Source organism: Aedes albopictus, chromosome 3, assembly GCF_035046485.1.
Source record: "Aedes albopictus strain Foshan chromosome 3, AalbF5, whole genome shotgun sequence".
Classification (NCBI taxonomy): Eukaryota; Metazoa; Arthropoda; class Insecta; order Diptera; family Culicidae; genus Aedes; species Aedes albopictus.
Genome location: NC_085138.1, coordinates 291,079,199 through 291,098,110, shown reverse-complemented (window position 1 = coordinate 291,098,110; position 18,912 = coordinate 291,079,199). Strand labels below are relative to the sequence as shown.

At 39.0% G+C, this 18,912-nt stretch overlaps 1 long non-coding RNA gene across 1 annotated transcript in view; it reads right to left on the bottom strand.

Annotated features, from left to right (window-relative positions):
• The window catches only part of LOC134292252 (uncharacterized), a 255,387-nt gene that overhangs the window by 169,474 nt on the left and 67,001 nt on the right, over positions 1–18,912 (bottom strand). The window lies entirely within an intron of this gene.

The following is an 18,912-nucleotide window of genomic DNA, read 5'->3' as shown; positions in this document are numbered from 1 at the left end:
TTGCATATTCTCTTGAACGCAGGACCTGCACCACACGTGGCTTCCCCGTTGGCATTAGTGCGAGTATAAATATACGTACGTTAAATTGCTAAATTTATGCGCAAAACATTTGCATAAAACCAGATTTCCATCACCGCCATCCTTCGGTAGGGTCTCGGTTCGGTTCAGCTCAGAGGGCAACTATTATTTACTTTTCACGGCATTATTTGTTCTTTTCCTTTCTGTTCTTGTCTTTTTTTTTAAACTTTACAATAAAGGTCTGACTTTCAAATGTGGTGGCTGGCAATAGTCGTGAGATACGGGTGCAGTGTCAAGTGTTAGTATCATTTATGCAATTATAAAACTTAACTGTACGTACTGAGTTTTAACAGTTTTGGATTTTAATAGGGCCCATATAGCCGAGGCGGTAAACGCACGGGTATTCAGCATGACCATGCTGAGGGTGACGGGTTCGATTCCCGGTCGGTCCAGGATCTTTTCGTAAAAGGAAATTTCCTTGACTTCCTTGGGCATAGAGTATCTTCGTGCCTGCCACACGATATACATATGCAAAATGGTCATTGGCAGAGGAAGCTCTCAGTTAAAAACTGTGGAAATGCTCATTGAACACTAAGCTGAGAAGCAGGCTTTGTCCCAGTGAGGACGTTACGCCAAGAAGAGGAGAGGAGGAGGATTTTAATTGGAACTCTAGCATCATCAATCACTAATTAGATAACACAGGGTCGAATCATTTACACTAATGCCGGTCTGGATGCCTTGATCGATTTTATTTCTTGTGCCACAGTCACACTTCACAGAAATTAGGTTTCTCTGATTTTGGATGTCTGGGGAGCCCAGTAGTGCAGTGATTCGATTGGCATCGTCGTCGCCTCAACGACAGACGGCTGACGTCTCTTACACCGGCTTTGCAGACGGCGGTGATTCGATGGTCTCGGAAAAGAACAGAAGAAAGCATTAATTGCAATTATTGACTTATTGACTGCGCCACATGTCGCTCGGGTTTCGATGAAAATTATACCACCCATTTAGACCGTAGCGCGTGAATTATTTCTGCGAATTGGCTCACGCTCACAGAGCATGACAACAGGTCTAAGATGTTGGTAGTGGTAACTGAGGAGCAGTGTAGGGTAAGAAATCAAACTTTGAACTAGTCAAATTGTAATCTTAATTTGAACCATTTCGAAATTCATTAAAACGACGTACTTTTTAGGCAAATATTGTCCCCAAAAAGATATTAAACAGCTTTCCGTAATATAACCTGATAACATGGACTTTAAAAGCATTGAAAAAAGCGTTTTTGCCATGGAAAACAGGCAATTGAAAAATCACGGTGATTTCACCCCATTTCCCCCCAGAGAAAGCACATTTTAGATGCACTCGTACAGCTCATGCATTGTGACGGTTTGGCCGGTGCTACGCTTCCGCGTGTGAAAGAGTGCTTGTCATTTGTGAATTTTAATAGTGAGAAATGGATTGATTGACTTTGAAAAAATATAATAATTTTCAAATGAATCGTGCGACAGCGGGTGGGGCTTAAAAATTGTGTGTGTTTGAATGCCGCTGCTAAAGAATTTCGGATTTAGAAAAGGTGCTGAAATTCGTTTCGAGAGTGTGGGAATGTGCCGTCTATTTAGCGTTTTCACGTAGAACGGTCAATGGCGCTACGCCTTCCAGTAGTTTTTCATAGTAAAATTGTTGTAAAGGCTGCAGTTTTCTGTCGTATTTTTTTTTACATATGTAGCTATGAAAGTACCGCCATGCCATCAGTGATTCGTGAGGGATAACAGAATCATCCCGCGTGGCTTAACATTCATGTTTTGTGGGAGCTAAAGTGACGTGTGTTCAAATGATGACTGACTGCAAGCACAACGGTGGCGAGACGAGGAGGAAGCCTGACTGCACAACAAAGACGTTCCCATGGTGATGGCAGCGCTACCTTGGATTGGATGGATTCCGGTGAGAATGTTCTGATTACTTTTACTATAACAAAATGAACTAAATACGCGCCAGTTTCAAAGATTTGCTTTGAATCAGGAAGTGTGTTTGCATTATCATTGTCCAAATGACAACGGTAATGTACACATGCGGGGCTTATTGTAAGTGAAAGTGACTTCTGAATGGACGTGTCTCTCCAGCCATTCTGAAATGGGTCTCTGAATCTGCAATAGAGCTATCACCTTCTAACTCCCGGACTAAAGCTTTTTGCAATAGTATCAAAATGATATTGCAGAAAACTTTTTTCCATAATACCACTGCCGGACAGTGGGGGTTAGTTGGATCACACACACACACACACTCGTACAGCTCATGCATTGTATCACACACAATATGAAAATGAAAGCAAATGAAAGCTTATTTATCGTAGAATTGACCAACCGAATAATATTCCGCATTATTTGTCATAAAATTATCAAATTTAAGTAATTCTTACTTGGAGAATGTTATCTTAAGTTGAATCATTTGTAATCTAAATTTGAACTAGTAAACGGGGGCGAGCTTCCAGTGTTGGCCGGCAGACTGCGCTAGTGGTTGTTTTGTTTACTCTTGGGGGATGAAAAATACCAAATTTAGTTTCTAAGTTCCTGAAGAGTTTAGAACATTCTTAGTTGAAATTCCACTGCCTAATGAAAAATAGTTATGGGAATAAGCAGATCCACGTGTTTTTCTATTGTTCAGCATGAAATTGGCTGTTGTGGGAGATGCTCGAGCTGCTGCCGCCAGTAGTTCAAATTAAGATTAAAATTGGTTCAAATTATGATTACGATGGTTCAAATTAAGATTGAAATCACTGTTGACGAATAATCGAATTTTTCAATGAAATTCGATGCAAATAGAAACTTTTTATTACTACTTCGGAAGCCGCAATTTGGTTCAACTTTTGATTACCTACCCTAATGTTCAGCATTGATTCTGAGACAGTAAATAGTGAACGCAAGAACTTAAGCAAAGCAAAGATAACCGTACACATTGTAGTTGCTACCCTGTGATTGATCAGAACAATCACAGAGTACCAATGAATGGTGCTTACATACTTTCAATGTTCATAATTCGAGAGTTCAATATTTGAAAGTCAATAATGGCGCCGGCCACGTCCCTTCGGTTATCGGGAAAGGGAAGGAATGTTTGGCAACCGTTGCTACTAGAATACGTTAAGTTGAAGACATCAAACGTAAATTTAGTGATTTATCTTTGATATGAGCCAAAAATAATTAAAATTGAGCTATAGATGACAAAGATATCAACAAATCACTTTTCCATGTTTTACGATAGTGACCCCAAACTTTTGGCCGATACATCATTTTGAGGGGTGACCCCAAACTTTTGGTCGATGACATCAAGGATTAATTTACTTAATAACTTTTTTTCTAGACTTTTAAGCTAAGTTCTGTAAAAAGCAGTTGAAAGCTAATAGAAAATGGGTCATATTACCGCTCTCATCTTAAAATTTGGTCGACCCAACTTCCAGCGACACTGCCGTAAGTTTATATTCATTTTTTAGAAAATTTGGCAACTTTGGGTTAAGTTTACATACAAAATTTTTTGAAAAAGTTTCTTTTAAATCATGTTCAAAGTTTCTTTGACTTATTATCTTTTGAATGAAACCTAGGGTTTTGAAATCGGACGCAAATTGGCAGAGATATGGGCCTAAAAAAATGACATGTTTTTGAGGGGTTGACCCCAAACTTTTGAACGGGAGTGTATGTCACAGAATTTTACACTCTTTTTTCGATCTGTGTAGGTTAAATGAGTCTTAGATGTAAACAATTGTTCTGGTAATTCGGGTAATAAGAGGTAGTTGAGGCAAAAATTATTTTACCTAACTGTTGCTCAAAAATGTTTGAACTTTGTTCATTTCTATGTAAATTTATAACGCGTGCGAGCTCTAAATTGAACACTAGCGAAAGCAAAAGCAAAGCAAAGCAAAGATAACCGTATACATCGTAGTTGCTACTCCGTGATTGACCAGAACAATCGAAGTTGCACAGAGAGCCAATGAATGTGAAAGCTTGGGACTAGCTAACCATTCTCAATGTGCACAATTCGAGAGTTCAGCTATTTAAAGTCAATAACGGCGCTGGCCACGTCCTTACGGTCATCAGGAAAGGGAAGGAATGTTAGTTCGACAACCGTTGCTACTAGAAACCGTGGAATCCACAGCATCCCCACAGTTGTCACGGGAAGGAATGGTGGTTAGTAGGGTAGGGTAAGGTGTGGATCTAGGAGCCACCTCTGTTAGGTGATATGATCCACTAGTTATATGGAAATACACGTCGCGGTCTTCATCACGATTATGATTTATTTGATCACGATGACCACTGATCCCGGATTTCGTGCTCGCGTTTCCATCGCCCTACCGTGGAAACCGACTGATCTACGATTATTGTAGCGCGATTCTGAACCCGGATTTTTCACTCGCACTTCCATCGCCCTACCGCGAAAACCGACTGAGCAACGAATATTGTAGCGCGATTCTGAACCCGGATTTTTCACTCGCACTTCCATCGCCCTACCGTGGAAACCGACTAACCAACGAATATTGTAGCGCGATTCTGATCCCGGATTTTTCACTCGCACTTCCATCGCCCTATCGAGAAAACCGACTGACCAACGAATATTGTAGCGCGATTCTGATCCCGGATTTTTCACTCGCACTTCCATCACTCTTACCTGAAAATTGTCAGCCATTCGAAAATTCTCAAGCTAATCTGATTCCGCATTCCACACTATCGCTTGCATGGCTCTACCAAGAAAACCGACTGACCAACGAATATTGTAGCGCGATTTTGAACCCGGATTTTTCACTCGCACTTCCATCGCCCTATCGAGAAAACCGACTGACCCACTCTAAATTGAACACTAGCGAAATCCGCGAAACTGAAATGGCCATACCTCCACAATGTTTCCACAGATTTCAAACATTTTGAGCTCATAAGATTCAGAAATTCTTCTGCTATTGAAACCATATCTGAGCGAACCAGTCCAGTCAACATGGGTTTTGGAAAATCCGGATTTCCAATCATATGATTTAATACAATACAGTAACGGAGTTATTGGCATGAATTATCGAAAATCATAAAATTGCCTAAACTAATAGAGTCTGATCGTCGGTCCACCAGTTGGCCATTCCAGATTAAGTTTCTCAAGCAACTCCGGGTGACTAAACAGGTTTATTAGCATCACATATCGACAGAAACTATTTCCCCCAATGTTGTGCGCATAAGAATGCAGAACCGAATTGCAGCACTGCAGTGTGAACGCGTTCAATTTGCATTGAAGTTCAGGCTCGGCACACTGCGATCAAATATATTTGAACATGCAAATTGAACGCGGAACTGGAAAGGACTGAACCCGTAGCATGCTGACTAACATGTTACCCTGGTATCTGTGGTCATATTTGCGCCATTTAACCCTTCAATTTTGGCAATATTTTGGGCTAATTCAATCTCCTTTTATTGAAGAGTGAACCAGTCCGACCGTGTGTTTCAAAAAATCCAAATTCTTGGAGCTGTAGGGTCCGGGACCATTTGGGCAGGAGCACCTATTTTGGGCACTTGCTGCTATAACTCAGTCAATTATCAACCGATTGACTTGATTTTTGAGACACGGTCAGCTAGGCACAGTATCTAGGCATGTACAAAAATTCAAGTCAATCGGTTTGAAATTGACTGAGTTGTAGCAGCATTAGGCTGTCCCAAAAAAAATCGATGTTCGAAAAGTCAAGGTGCTCAACCCTTAAATGAAAGATATGCATATTTGAAGCGTTTTTGTAGAACATTTCGATTTTCTAAAAAATCATTTAGAGGTTCCGCTAGGGCGATTTTTGAAAAATGGCCTTTTTTCATGAAAAGTCTCAAAAAAATCATTTTTTCGTAATATTTGTTCAACTTCTGATTTTTTTCAATATTTTTGTATTTTTCTATGGACCTCTAGGCATTCTTGAAGGGTATGAGTTTTCAAAATATTGTATTTTTATTGACGGCAGAACCGTTTTTGTGCTGATAAAAGGACTATTTTTTAAGAATTTTTCATATAAATTTGAGATAAAAATACATGCACGATTTTTTATTTTCAATTTTGAAAGATTTATCTGATAGTACTATTTGTATGCGTCATTTTCTAAAAAAAAGATTTAAAATATCTTGTCTAGAAGCTGAGATATGAGGATTTTAGTAAATGGACAATATTTCAAATTTTTGCAAAACTTTACATATTTGAAATTCTGTAAGTTCTTTGTGATACTCCAATGTACGTATATTAAAAGAAGTTAGGCTTAAAAATACGGCTTTCCTTATTGGATGGTCAAGCTAGTTTAAACATAGATCTTTTATTCTGGGCTGATTAGTATGTAGTAGATTCATGAAGAGCTTTTATCTGAATAACTACAACAATGACGGGTAGCAACGCATTAATTTCGATATTATGTCATGGAATTCTCGACAATTACACCCTTTTCTGAAATAGCAAAAACCATTCCATGCAGAGATAACATAATAGTGATGAAATCAATAAAAAATAACTAAGTTAAGTCAGGACTGATTTTAAAAACTTAGAAAATAAAAGACAATAATAGGCTTTCGAGGAAATACGCGATCTTATGATTGCTAAACGTTTATTTCTGTGATGAGTTAAGCTAATATTTTGACACGAAATTGCAAATATGCTGAATTTCGCATATACGAAATACAAATCGTGTCTGATCACAAGCTTAGACACGATAGGGCAACCAAAATGTGTCAAACAACGACTGTCTTTTGATTTACACGCGTGTTACTGTTTGATCAGTTTTGCACTTACGCCCACACATGTGATCAGAAATGTTTTGAATTTCTTATACGCAAAATTCTTCATCGTGTTGGTTTCGTATCAAAATTTGTGTTTAATTCATCAAAGGAAATATAGTTAAACCATCACAAAGTTGGCAATTTTGTATGACAATCGGCATTTTTTCGATTAACTATGCACCCCCGTTGCCGAGTTTCATACCAAATTGTCCATTACATTTCAAGTTCAAGTCTTCAGTAAAAATCATGACTTAACTATGGTTTTTTATTGATTTTATCAATGTTATATATTCTCTGCATGGAATGGTCGTTCATATTTCAGAAAAATGGGCGCAGTAGTCGGGAAATCCACGACGTAATTTCGAACTAAATGCGTTGCTACCAGTAACCACGATACCCGTCATATTTGTTGTTATTGAGATAAAAGCTCTTCATGAATCTACTACCAACCAGCCCAGAATAAAAGATCCATGTTTAAACTAGCTTGACCATACAACAAGAAAAGCTGTTATTTTTTTAACTTCTTTTAATATACGTACATTAAAGTGTCACAAAAACCTTACAATATTCCAAATATACAAAGTTTTGCAAAAATTTGAAATATTGTTCATTTACTAAAATCCTCATATCTCAGCTTCTAGACAAGATATTTTAAATCTTTTTTTAGAGAAATGTATGCGTCAAATAGTACTATCAGATAAATCTTTCAAAATTGAAAATAAAAAATCGTGCATGTATTTTTTTCTCAAATTTAGATGAAAAATTCTCAAAAAATAGTCCTTTTATCAGCACAAAAACGGTTCTGCCGTCAATATAAATACAATATTTGAAAAACTTATCCCCTTCAAGAATGCCTAGAGGTCCACAGAAAATTACAAAAATATTGAAAAAAATCAGAAGTTGAAAAAATATTACGAAACAATGATTTTTTGAGACTTTTCTTGAAAAAAGGCCATTTTTCAAAAATCGCCCTAGCGGAACCTCTAAATGATTTTTTAGAAAATCGAAATGTTCTACAAAAACGCTTCAAATATGCATATCTTTTATTTAAGGGTTGAGCACCTTGACTTTTCGAACATCGATTTTTTTTGGGACAGTCTAAGCAGCATGTGCCCAAAATAGGTGCTCCTGTCCAAATGGTCCCAGACCCTATTTCAATATCCGAGACCACAATGTCGTACCAATGGATCTATGATGCATTTCCCTGTGACATAACATAATAACGTCCAAAGATGTAGATGTGGCACAAGGTTCTAGTCCTAGGAAAGAAGACACATAGGATTTAATGATGAAGATAAGCGCATGTGAACTCAGAGTCGAATGGGAACCGAGCGGGCGCTCTTAAGCAGCAAAAGCTCAGACATGCAAGTTCAATGCTTTGTCGACCAAAAAATTCAAAGTGTTCAGTTCATTTTTGGCTCACGTTCTGTTCGAATACAATACTGCTTGAAAGATTAGCCTATTTTATAAGAAGGAGAAACATGTGGTAAAAAGTAAGCAGCTTCAACACCTGAACTTAAATTATGGTTCTTTCAACATTTTAAAAGAAGGAAAACCTTTGATAAAAAAAGATGCAGGTATAACTTTCAAACACAGTAAGAACAGCCTATGTTCAAAAGAAGGAGAAATCTCTGATAAATCGTTTTTAAGGAATATGCGCACGCAGAAACTCGCTGCATTTTACACATTGGTAAGAATGCCAACACTGAATATATGCAAATACCTCAAAAGCACAGCCTATTTTTAATAGAAAAATCACTCACGGGCAGTGGTGGAAATTGATCGCGAACGTGTCCTTACGCGCTACAAAAAAAATGCCATCGCATCGCAAGCCTTTGCTGTGCGATGGTGTTCGTACGTCTGTGGCTCACGCTCGTACGACACGAACGCCAACGAGTGCATCGCATCTTTTGCATGCGCGATGCTTTTTTATTTTAGAGGTTCGCGGCCGATATTTCTGTAATGAAATCAAATGTTGGTAAAGTTTTTCGTCGATATCATTTATCGGAATGGTACCTGACTAGTATAATCAAAAAATACCCAACTAATTATTGGCTTATACGAGCGAAGTGAACCGTACCGGAGTAGTAAAACACGTCTATCTTGATTTGTGGTTGAACATGGAATAAGTTTTATTTCTAATGACACTTACTGACTAACAAACTTTCAATGATTACTTTGATGATCATTGAGCTGCGTTGCAACTCCAATACTCCTCCTCAACGCTGCTATTCTAATCCGCATTTCTTACGTAGGGTCTCAACACGAACTCGGGAGAGTGGTTTGGTCATCAAATCAGCAAGCATCAGTTCAGTGGGGCAATAAACGTAATTGACTGTTCCAGTCTGCTTCAAATCCTTGGCAAAGTGGAATCTTGTTGCTATGTGTTTGGTTCGATTGCTGAACTTATCGGAATCCAGCATTTTGAGGCAGCTTTGATTATCCTCATTTATTGTAATGGTTGGTTGATCTTCTCCTAAGTCTTTCAGTAACCGTTGCAGCCAGATTGCTTCTTGTGAGGCTTCCGAAAGTGATACAAATTCCGCTTCAGCTGTCGATAGTGACACACATGTCTGCTTACGGCATGCCCAAGATAGTGTTCCTCCGTTGAACTTGAAGATGAATCCACTATTTGATTTTCGGTCCTCGCGATTTTCCGCCCAGTCTGCATCCGCGTATCCTATCAGTCCTGAATGATCGTCCATTTTGCTCAGTCTGAGCTTCACGTTAATCGTTCCCTTAAGATACCGGACCATATTGAAGCGTCCAATCTTGCTGAGTGGGAGCAGTTATCTTTCGGCTCATGATGGCGATTGCTGCAGCAATATCAGGTCGAGTATTCACTGCGATGTACAAAAGTTGTCCTACTAGCTTCTGGTACTGCTTGTTGTCTGGGAGAGGGATCTGCTTGTCATCATTCTTACCATAACCGGGATCTAATGGAATGTTGGACGATTTCGCATCATCTAGCCCGGCGGATTTCACAACTTCACTGATATACTTTCTTTGAGAAAGGTAGAAGTCTCCTGCTTCATCTCGCTCCACTTCAATTCCCAGGTACCACTGGATGTCTCCGAGACTGCTGATTTCAAAATTCTTCCTCAAGGCCAGTTCCAGGGATTTGATAATTTGCTCATCTTCGCTTGCTACAACTAGATCATCGACGTAGACCAGTATGTAACACCATTTTCCATTAATTTCTTTCTTGTATAAGCACGGATCCGACTCACATCTACGAAAACCAGCTTCCTCTAACACTTCATGCAGTCGTTGGTTCCACGAACGTGCAGCCTGCTTCAAACCATATATGCTTTTCTTCAGTCGGCAAACCTTGTTCTCCATACCTGCTACAGCATATCCAGGCGGCTGCCTCATAAATATCTCCTCCTCAAGGTTGCCGTATAGAAACGCCGTCTTCACATCGTACTGCTTGACCACCATTCGTTTCATGGCCGCTACAGACACCAGGGTACGGAAGGTTGTTTGGCGGACTACGGGAGCAAACACTTCGTCATAGTCGGCTCCATATCGCTGGCTAAAACCTTGAGCTACTAACCTTGCCTTGTGCCGGATTACCTCGCCATTCTTGTCGCGCTTCACCTTGAACACCCATTTGCAGCCGATAGCACGCCTTCCTCTGGGCAGGTCAACCAGGTCCCATGTTTCATTGCAGTCCATCGAATTGAGTTCATCCTCCATTGCCTTTCTCCACTGGATACTTTCCGGACAGGATATTGCCTCCTTGAAAGTCTTCGGCTCCTCCTGAATCAATGGACCAGCTATGCACACGTACCTTTCCGGTGGTTTTCCTTGATTTATTCTTTCGGATCGTCGGGTTACAGGCGCATCTTTTGCTACGTCATCCGGTTCGTTATTTTCAGGATCGCCCCACTCGTCATCATCATCGGATTCTCCAACATTCGGATCGATAACTTCATCATCTTGTTGAACGTCCTCAACACGCACGCTTGGTGAAGGAATCACGAGCTCTTCCAAGTCTACACCATCCGTTGATAGGCAACTGCCCAGGAACTTGACATCGCGACTCACCGTGATTTTTCCGCTTCTTGGAACCACTAGCCGGTACGCCTTGGAGACTTCACTGTATCCAACAAACTTGAGTTTGGTTGCTTTGCTGTCCAGCTTTCCTCGTTTGTCGTTCGGAACATGGCAGTACGCATCCACTCCAAATCTTTGAATGTGTCCCAAATTCGGTTTCTTGCCAAACCATCTCTCATATGGTGTACCAGAGATCGAGCGAGAAGGTAGACGATTCTGCAGGTAATTTGCTGTTACGATGGCTTCTCCCCAGAAACGATGGTCCATCTTGGCATCTATCAGCATACATCGGGCCATTTCCACCAAGTGCCTATTTTTTCTTTCCGCAACTCCATTTTGTTGAGGGGTGTATGGAGCAGTAAACTGGCCAAGAATCCCATTCCGCTTCAGAAATAATCTCACACGTTTGCCAGTGTACTCACCTCCATTATCGGAACGAATTACCTTCGGTTTCTTGCCGAACTGTGTTTTCGCCATCTCTACGTATTCCTCCACTTTCTCCAGGGCTTCTGATTTGTTCCGCAGGATGTAGACTACCGTGTATCTGCTGTAGTCATCGATGAATGTCAGAAAATATTTTCGTCCCCCAATGGTACTAGTCCGCATCGGTCCGCAAATATCGGTATGGACCAGATCCATTACTGCTGACGTTTGACTTTCAGATGTCTTCGGAAAAGGGCTTCTGTTCATTTTACCTTGAATGCACGCTTCACAAATTTCCTTGCAGCTACACGCCTTCACAGACACTCCAAGGGCCAAAACTTTGAGCTTCAAAACTGCATCGCAATCTCGATGGCCTAGCCGCCGATGCCAGACATGGATACACTCGCTAGCCGAAGTCACCAATGATGCAGACTCGTTGCATTGCTTCATTACAAACAAACCTCGTTCAAACTCAGCAACTGCACCGATCGTTCCGCCTCTGACAATTTTCGCTCCGGTTTCATCGAACGTCACACTGAATCCCTTCTTCACCAGTCGCTTGACGGATATAAGGTTCGACTTCATGTCAGGTACATACAGCACCGCTTCCAGCATTATCACTCGGCGGTTGCCTGCACCATCCAACACTACAATCTTTCCAGATCCTCGACCTTTGGATTCAGCCTTCATCCCGTTAGCAACCCAAACAGCTTCCAGAACCGTTTTATCCAGGGTGTCAAAGAACTCACGACGGTTTGAGATATGGCACGTTGCTCCAGAATCCAGAATCCACTTGTCCTCATGCTTCATCATATTTCCGGTCCAAAACGCCCAGTTCTCCGCTGTGTCGTCATCCTGCACCACGGTGTTCACTTTCTGTTTCTTGGTGATCCTTGGTTGTTTATTTTTCTCAGCCTTCCAAGCCTTGAACTTCTCGTAATCGATCTTCTGGTGACCCGGTTTCTTGCAAAAGTAGCACCGGTCAGCAGCACTCTTTCTCCCGACTTGCAAAGCGGTTTCGGAGGTATCTTCAGTCTTGAAACGTTGCTCTCGCTTTTGCCATTCATCGATCAGCTTCCCTTTCACCAGGTTCAGTGTGAGATCTTCTTCCGGCCTTGCTTCCAGAGCGGTAACCAGGGTCTCATATTCGTCCGGTAGGCTGCTGAAGAGGATTGATACCAGCCACTGATCGTCGAGAATTTTTTCAGGTTGCAGATCGTTCAGCTTCTCAAAAAGTTCTGTCAGGCTTGAAATGTGTTCCTCCATGTTTCCGTTCTTCTCCAGACGCAGTCGACAAATTTTCCGCATAACTGAAACCTTCGTGCTGAGTGTCCTCTTGACGTGAAACTTCTCCAGAGTCTCCCAAGCTTCGGCAGCGGATTTAGCCTTCCTGATGTGGACCAACTGGTTGTCATCCACGGCCAGTCCAATTGTCGCCAGCGCTTGCTCGTCCTTCGATTTCCAGGCAGCAGTTACGGGTTCGGGTTTGGGATCGTTCACGGCCGTCCAACTTCCTTCCTTCAACAAGAGTAGCTTCATACGAAAACTCCAGTTGTCGTAGTTGGTCCCGTTGAGTTTCGCAAACGACTTCTCCATTTTCTCCAAAAAAATGTCCGACGGTTGAAAAAATCTTCAAAACTTCACCGGTCCCGATTCGTGTGGTTGGGCCCACAACCTATTGGCTTATACGAGCGAAGTGAACCGTACCGGAGTAGTAAAACACGTCTATCTTGATTTGTGGTTGAACATGGAATAAGTTTTATTTCTAATGACACTTACTGACTAACAAACTTTCAATGATTACTTTGATGATCATTGAGCTGCGTTGCAACTCCAATACTAATTACCTTTAAGTGTACAAAAAATGGCAACAAACCAAGTGTTCTACATTGTGATCCTTCTGGCGAACCAACTGCGATTCAGCTCGTTCGACATTTGTTTTGTGTTGGTTCGTCGATCCGGGAAATCGTGAACCGTTCTCTCTTTTTGGGTTTGCGAGCGCGTGAGCAAAGATTGTGTTTGATGCGAACCAAAAAACACGTCAAGCGCATGATGCTTTCCACCACTACTCACGGGAGAGTTATTAGTAGGGTAGGTAATCAAAAGTTGAACCAAATTGCGGCTTTCCGAAGTAGCGCAAATTTTGAGTGACTTTTTCTCTCACATGGAAATAATCTACTACGGCAAAATCTTATGTACATGAAAGCCACGGGTATAAGCTTTCTGTTAAGTGGTAAAAAGTTTGTATTTGCACCGAAATTCATTGAAAAATTTGATTATTCGTCAACAATGATTTTAATCTTAATTTGAACCATCGTAATCATAATTTGAACCAATTTTAATCTTAATTTGAACTACTTGTGGCAGCAGCTCGAGCATCTCCCACAAACAGCCAATTTCGTGCTGAACAATAGAAAAACACATGGATCTGCTAATTCCCATAACTATTTTTCATTAGGCAGTGGAATTTCAACTAAGAATGTTCATAACTCTTCAGGAACATGCAAACTAAATTTGAAATTTTTCATCCCCCAAGAGTAAACAAAACAACCACTAGCGCAGTCTGCAGGCCAACACTGGAAGCTCGCCCCCGTTTACTAGTTCAAATTTAGATTACAAATGGTTCAACTTAAGATAACATTCTCCAAGTAAGAATTACTTAAATTTGATAATTTTATGACAAATAATGCGGAATATTATTCGGTTGGTCAATTCTACGATAAATAAGCTTTCATTTGCTTTCATTTTCATATTGTGTGTGATACAATGCATGAGCTGTACGAGTGCATCTAAAATGTGCTTTCTCTGGGGGGAAATGGGGTGAAATCACAATGATTTTTAATTGCCTGTTTTCAATGACAAAAACGCTTTTTCAATGCTTTTAAAGTCCATGTTATCAGGTTATATTACGGAATGCTGTTTAACATCTTTTTCGGGACAATATTTGCCTAAAAAGCACGTCGTTTTAATTAATTTCGAAATGGTTCAAATTAAGATTACAATTTGACTACATAGTTCAAAGTTTGATTTCTTACCCTATGCAGATATTATCATCAAACCTTTCCGCTTGGTCGTTATACTGTACTATTTGCGGCCACAATACTAACTCTTCCATCAGATATTTTTCCCGCTTTTTTAGAAAGGCTGTTCTTTCGAGGTAAATGCATAGACCATAATTTAACCATTCAACTTGGCTGCCTAGTAATCTCCTTAGCATTAAAATCATTATAACCTATTCGCCTTAGTGGCATTTGAGGCCTGATATCCTCCGGCATCATAGGCGAAACTACTGGGGGTGCCGGGGATGCCAGGCACCCCCTAGAATTTTAATGCACTGCTGTGAGACATGGGGCGACGAATAATGAATGGATGAACTAATGAATATTTGTTTGTAGTGCACCCCCTGGCGAAAACCCGTAGTTTCGCCCATGTCCGGCATAATGACACAGCACCAACGAGAACGACATTTCGGCAAATGCCACTCCGGGGAATAGTATTCCGGAAAATATAATACCTTGTGTAATACAATCGAGCGATTCCAAGCAACAGCATCAAAATTAAGGAAAATTTTTAATTCATGATTTTCTATTGAACTGAAACTTTGCACAGTTTTTCAGTTCCATCTAAATCGCCATTTTTCGATATCAAATTTTTATTTAGAGCCACGACTAACTTTTCAAAAGGGTGTATGTGAAAATGGTTCAAAAATATTCAAAAATATGCACAGCCAAAACGGATTGTTCGATTGTTATGAATTTTTCAGCAAAGTTAGATAGCTAAATGGTGATTTCTAAGAAAATATACACTGTGAAAAAAAATCTATTTTATCATTGAAAAACATCATTTTTGTCACAAAAACTCAAATATCTCAAAACCCTATCTTTTTACCAACTTGAATTTTTTAGGGAAAACGGTCCATTGTATTAGCAATCTACCATAAAAATTTGGTGATGGAAAACTAATAAACAAAAAAGTTATAACATTTCAAAAATTTCACAATTTTTACATTTAGTAAAAAAAATTTTTCTGTGTAAATTATTTCGGCCGGGAATCGCGATTTGATGCTGATTTTATTGTTCAGCAAAGTTAGATAACTAAATGGCGATTCCTAAGAAAATATACACTGTGAAAAAAATCTTTTTTAACATTAAAAAATATCATTTTTGTCACAAAAACTCAAATATCTCAAAACCCTATCTTTTTACCAACGTAATTTTTTAGAGGAAACGGTCCATTGTATTAGCAATCTACCATGAAAATAAACAAAAAAATTATGACAATTCAAACATTTCACAATTTTCACATTTAGTAATATTTTTTTTTAGTGTAAATTATTTCGGCCGGAAATTGAAGTTTGATGCTGATTTTATTGTTAATGGCCTTGCGTGAGTAAAACAAGTTGTTTTTATTATATATTATATATACATATAATATACTATGTACCGTAATGTTCCGATTTTATCACGCCCTCCGCGCATTAGTCGTTTATTCATTAATTTGCTGTTACATTTGAGGACAAGTGTTTTCCCTCTTCTTCAAGATGAATGTTGAAAGCGTGTTTTGCAACGTTAAAAATATTGAAATGGGTATAGATGTTGAAGAATATAACAGGGCATTTTTGAAAAGGGGCGTAATTAAATTGTTTAAACAGATGTCGCTGATGGCAATTTCTCAGTTGTTGTCGTTTTCGAACTTCCTGCGCCCTGCTTTACCGATGATATACAGATGGCTCGTTTGTCAAATTTTAGACGGCAGGACGTGCAAATGCGTAATTTTGTACACAATGTGGACATTTGGGCATAACCAGTCTCTTTCAGTTTATCTATGGTGCTTTCGGTGAGATTTCGTAACTCTTTTGAACATTTTTTTTCATCAAACGGTCTACAAGAAAGCGACTGTTCATCTTGTTCGTTAGATTATAATAAACAAAATCACTTATTAATTTTAACTTACTTGTTTGGTGTTGGTGGCTGAAGAAAAAAAAAATACTATACAATTTTTAATATTCATAGCGGTAGTATTTTTTTGTTTTTTTCGTGAGCATTGTCAGGTATGTATACAGACAAACAAACGTAACACTGGCGAAATTTTCATTGACCACGCCTTCAACGATCATTTTGAATCTTGGTTGTGGCTTTCATAACAAGAAGAGCGCCCATCGTTTTTCTTTGCGTTTGACGTTTCACACTAGCGCCTTCTGATGACGATATTGCACAACGCAGTGTTTCGTGAAACATTTCCACCAGGTGGTGATAGTGTGAACTGGGCGATGAATTTTCACTAAAATTGTTCTAGGCGTTTCGTCTGTTTGTCTGTGGTATGTACCTCTTATGCATTTGTTGTTGTTGAAGTTACTCGCATTCTTCCGATCATAAAGTCTGTTCTCTACACACTTAATTTTGATTACCGAGTTCGGTAATTTTTTGACGAGATTAAAACTGCTGAGCACCGAACTCGTTCAGCAAAAATGCATTGTTTACCTTTTCCATACGATTTTGACAGTTGTTTTACTGAGCCTCAGTAAAATCGATTACCGAAACTACCGAGATCGTACTGCTGTTATAATCTCGTCAAAAAAGTACCGAACAGGCAATTCAGAAATAAGTGTGTAAGAGGGATTTTTTTTGCGGATAAACTAGACGTATACGCGTATAAAAAACTTTTATTATACAGCTTTTGTCTTAAAAATAAATTCAATTCCATTTTTCTTATAATCAACAGCTTTTCAACACTATCAAGGGATTTTTTCACCAGTCACGTACAATAAAAAGTATGACAATCTCAATATTTTTGATCACAACACTGGATCGCGTCTAAGTTTCAAATAGATACTATAGTAATTACGAATAATCAAACTAAAGTATCATGAAAACAACTTGTTTAATTCAGGCGGTAGCCTTTACAATAAAATCAGCATCAAAATATAATTCTCGAAATAATTTACACAGAAAAAAATTTTTTTTGTTACTAAATGTAAAAATTGTGAAATGTTTGAAATGTCATAACTTTTTTGTTTATCAGTTTACCATCACCAAAATTTTATGGTAGATAGCTGATATAATGGGCCATTTCCCCTAAAAAATTGAAGTTGGTAAAAAGATAGGGTTTTGAGATATTTGAGTTTTTGTGACAAATATCATATTTTTTCAAAGTAGAAAAAGAAATTTTTTACAGTGTATATTTTCTAAGGAATCATCATTTAGTTATCTAACTTTGCTGAAAAATTTATAACAATCGAACAATCCGTTTTTGCTGTACAGCTTTTAGAATATTTTAGAACTATTTTCGCATACACCCTTTTGAAAAGTTAGTCGTGAGTGAATATGAAGGTTTAATATCAAAAAATGGCGATTTATATGAAATTGAAAAACTGTGCAAAGTTTCAGATATTTTTGAAATGGTCGCTCAGGATCGACTGACATGACTCCGTGGAATTGCTCCTTTTAAATCATTAAACCCTCAGCTCAGATTCAGATAGAGTTCATTATTATGCATATTTCAAGTTTTGCAATTTGCCATGTTTTCAGCCTTTTGTTATTTCAGTCTTTTGTAATTTCAGCCTTTTGTTACATATCCATAGTTTCAGCCTTTTGTATTCAGCCTTATGTGCATTCAGCCTTTTGAAATTCAGCCTTATGTTACTATCCCTGAAAGACACGTCATCGAAAGCATCCTCAATGTTCAAGAAATCACCCAAGCAAAAACTTCATTTGAGCGAGTACTTTCTTGAAAACATGTACAACTTTGCGTAAAAGAATCACTGTGGACATTCCAAATTAGGAGGCATGTGAGTTCACATGAATAGGCATGTCAGCCAGACGAACATCACAGATGTGATAATCGACAATGCGACAAAGCATTTCAGAAAGAACGAGGAAACCAGATAAATCTGAAACTCATTCCATCTTTATACAATGCACGCACGCACGCACGCAAGAAAACTACAATTGAACTCTTGTAGTTTTCTACGAGGTATTTTCGGGGTATTTTCATCTTGGACATGTTTGAAATACTCAAATCCCTCTGGAGAAAAATAGGACAAAACCCCATTTGCTCCTGGAGATTTTAATTAAGCAGAGCTTTTTAGGGCCCACTAAGTCGATTTAGCTATAAAAATAGTGAGATTTACACGTCATGTAAACTTCAGTTTAGTCTTGTAAACTTAGTGTTATGATGGATTACATGATATATCAAGGAAATTTGTGTTATATGTTATTTAAATACTTAGAGATACTCAGAGTCATGTTGAATTACATGATATATAATGGAAGTTTACATGATATTTCATGACTTTTACATGACATGTCATGTAAACTTCTGTGATATCCCACGCTCCAATTATGTGCATTATATGTCACCGAATTTTACATTCTTTTTTCGATCTGTGTATAATCCTCAAGCGGAAGCTAGAGAATCGTAACTATACAAAAGAATGGTTTATCCGAAGATATTTTGAACTTGAACAGATCAGAGTTCCATTCAAGAAACCCTCTTGCAGTTCGCACAGATCGCAGCAATAGTTATGGTATACCACAATGGAAGGCGTTGTAGGTACAAAACCACAATGAAACTCTTGGAGTAGCAATAAAAGCGAGTCATCCATAAAATGTGGTCGCAACCAATTAGTACGGGTTCCCTAGTTCGTTGA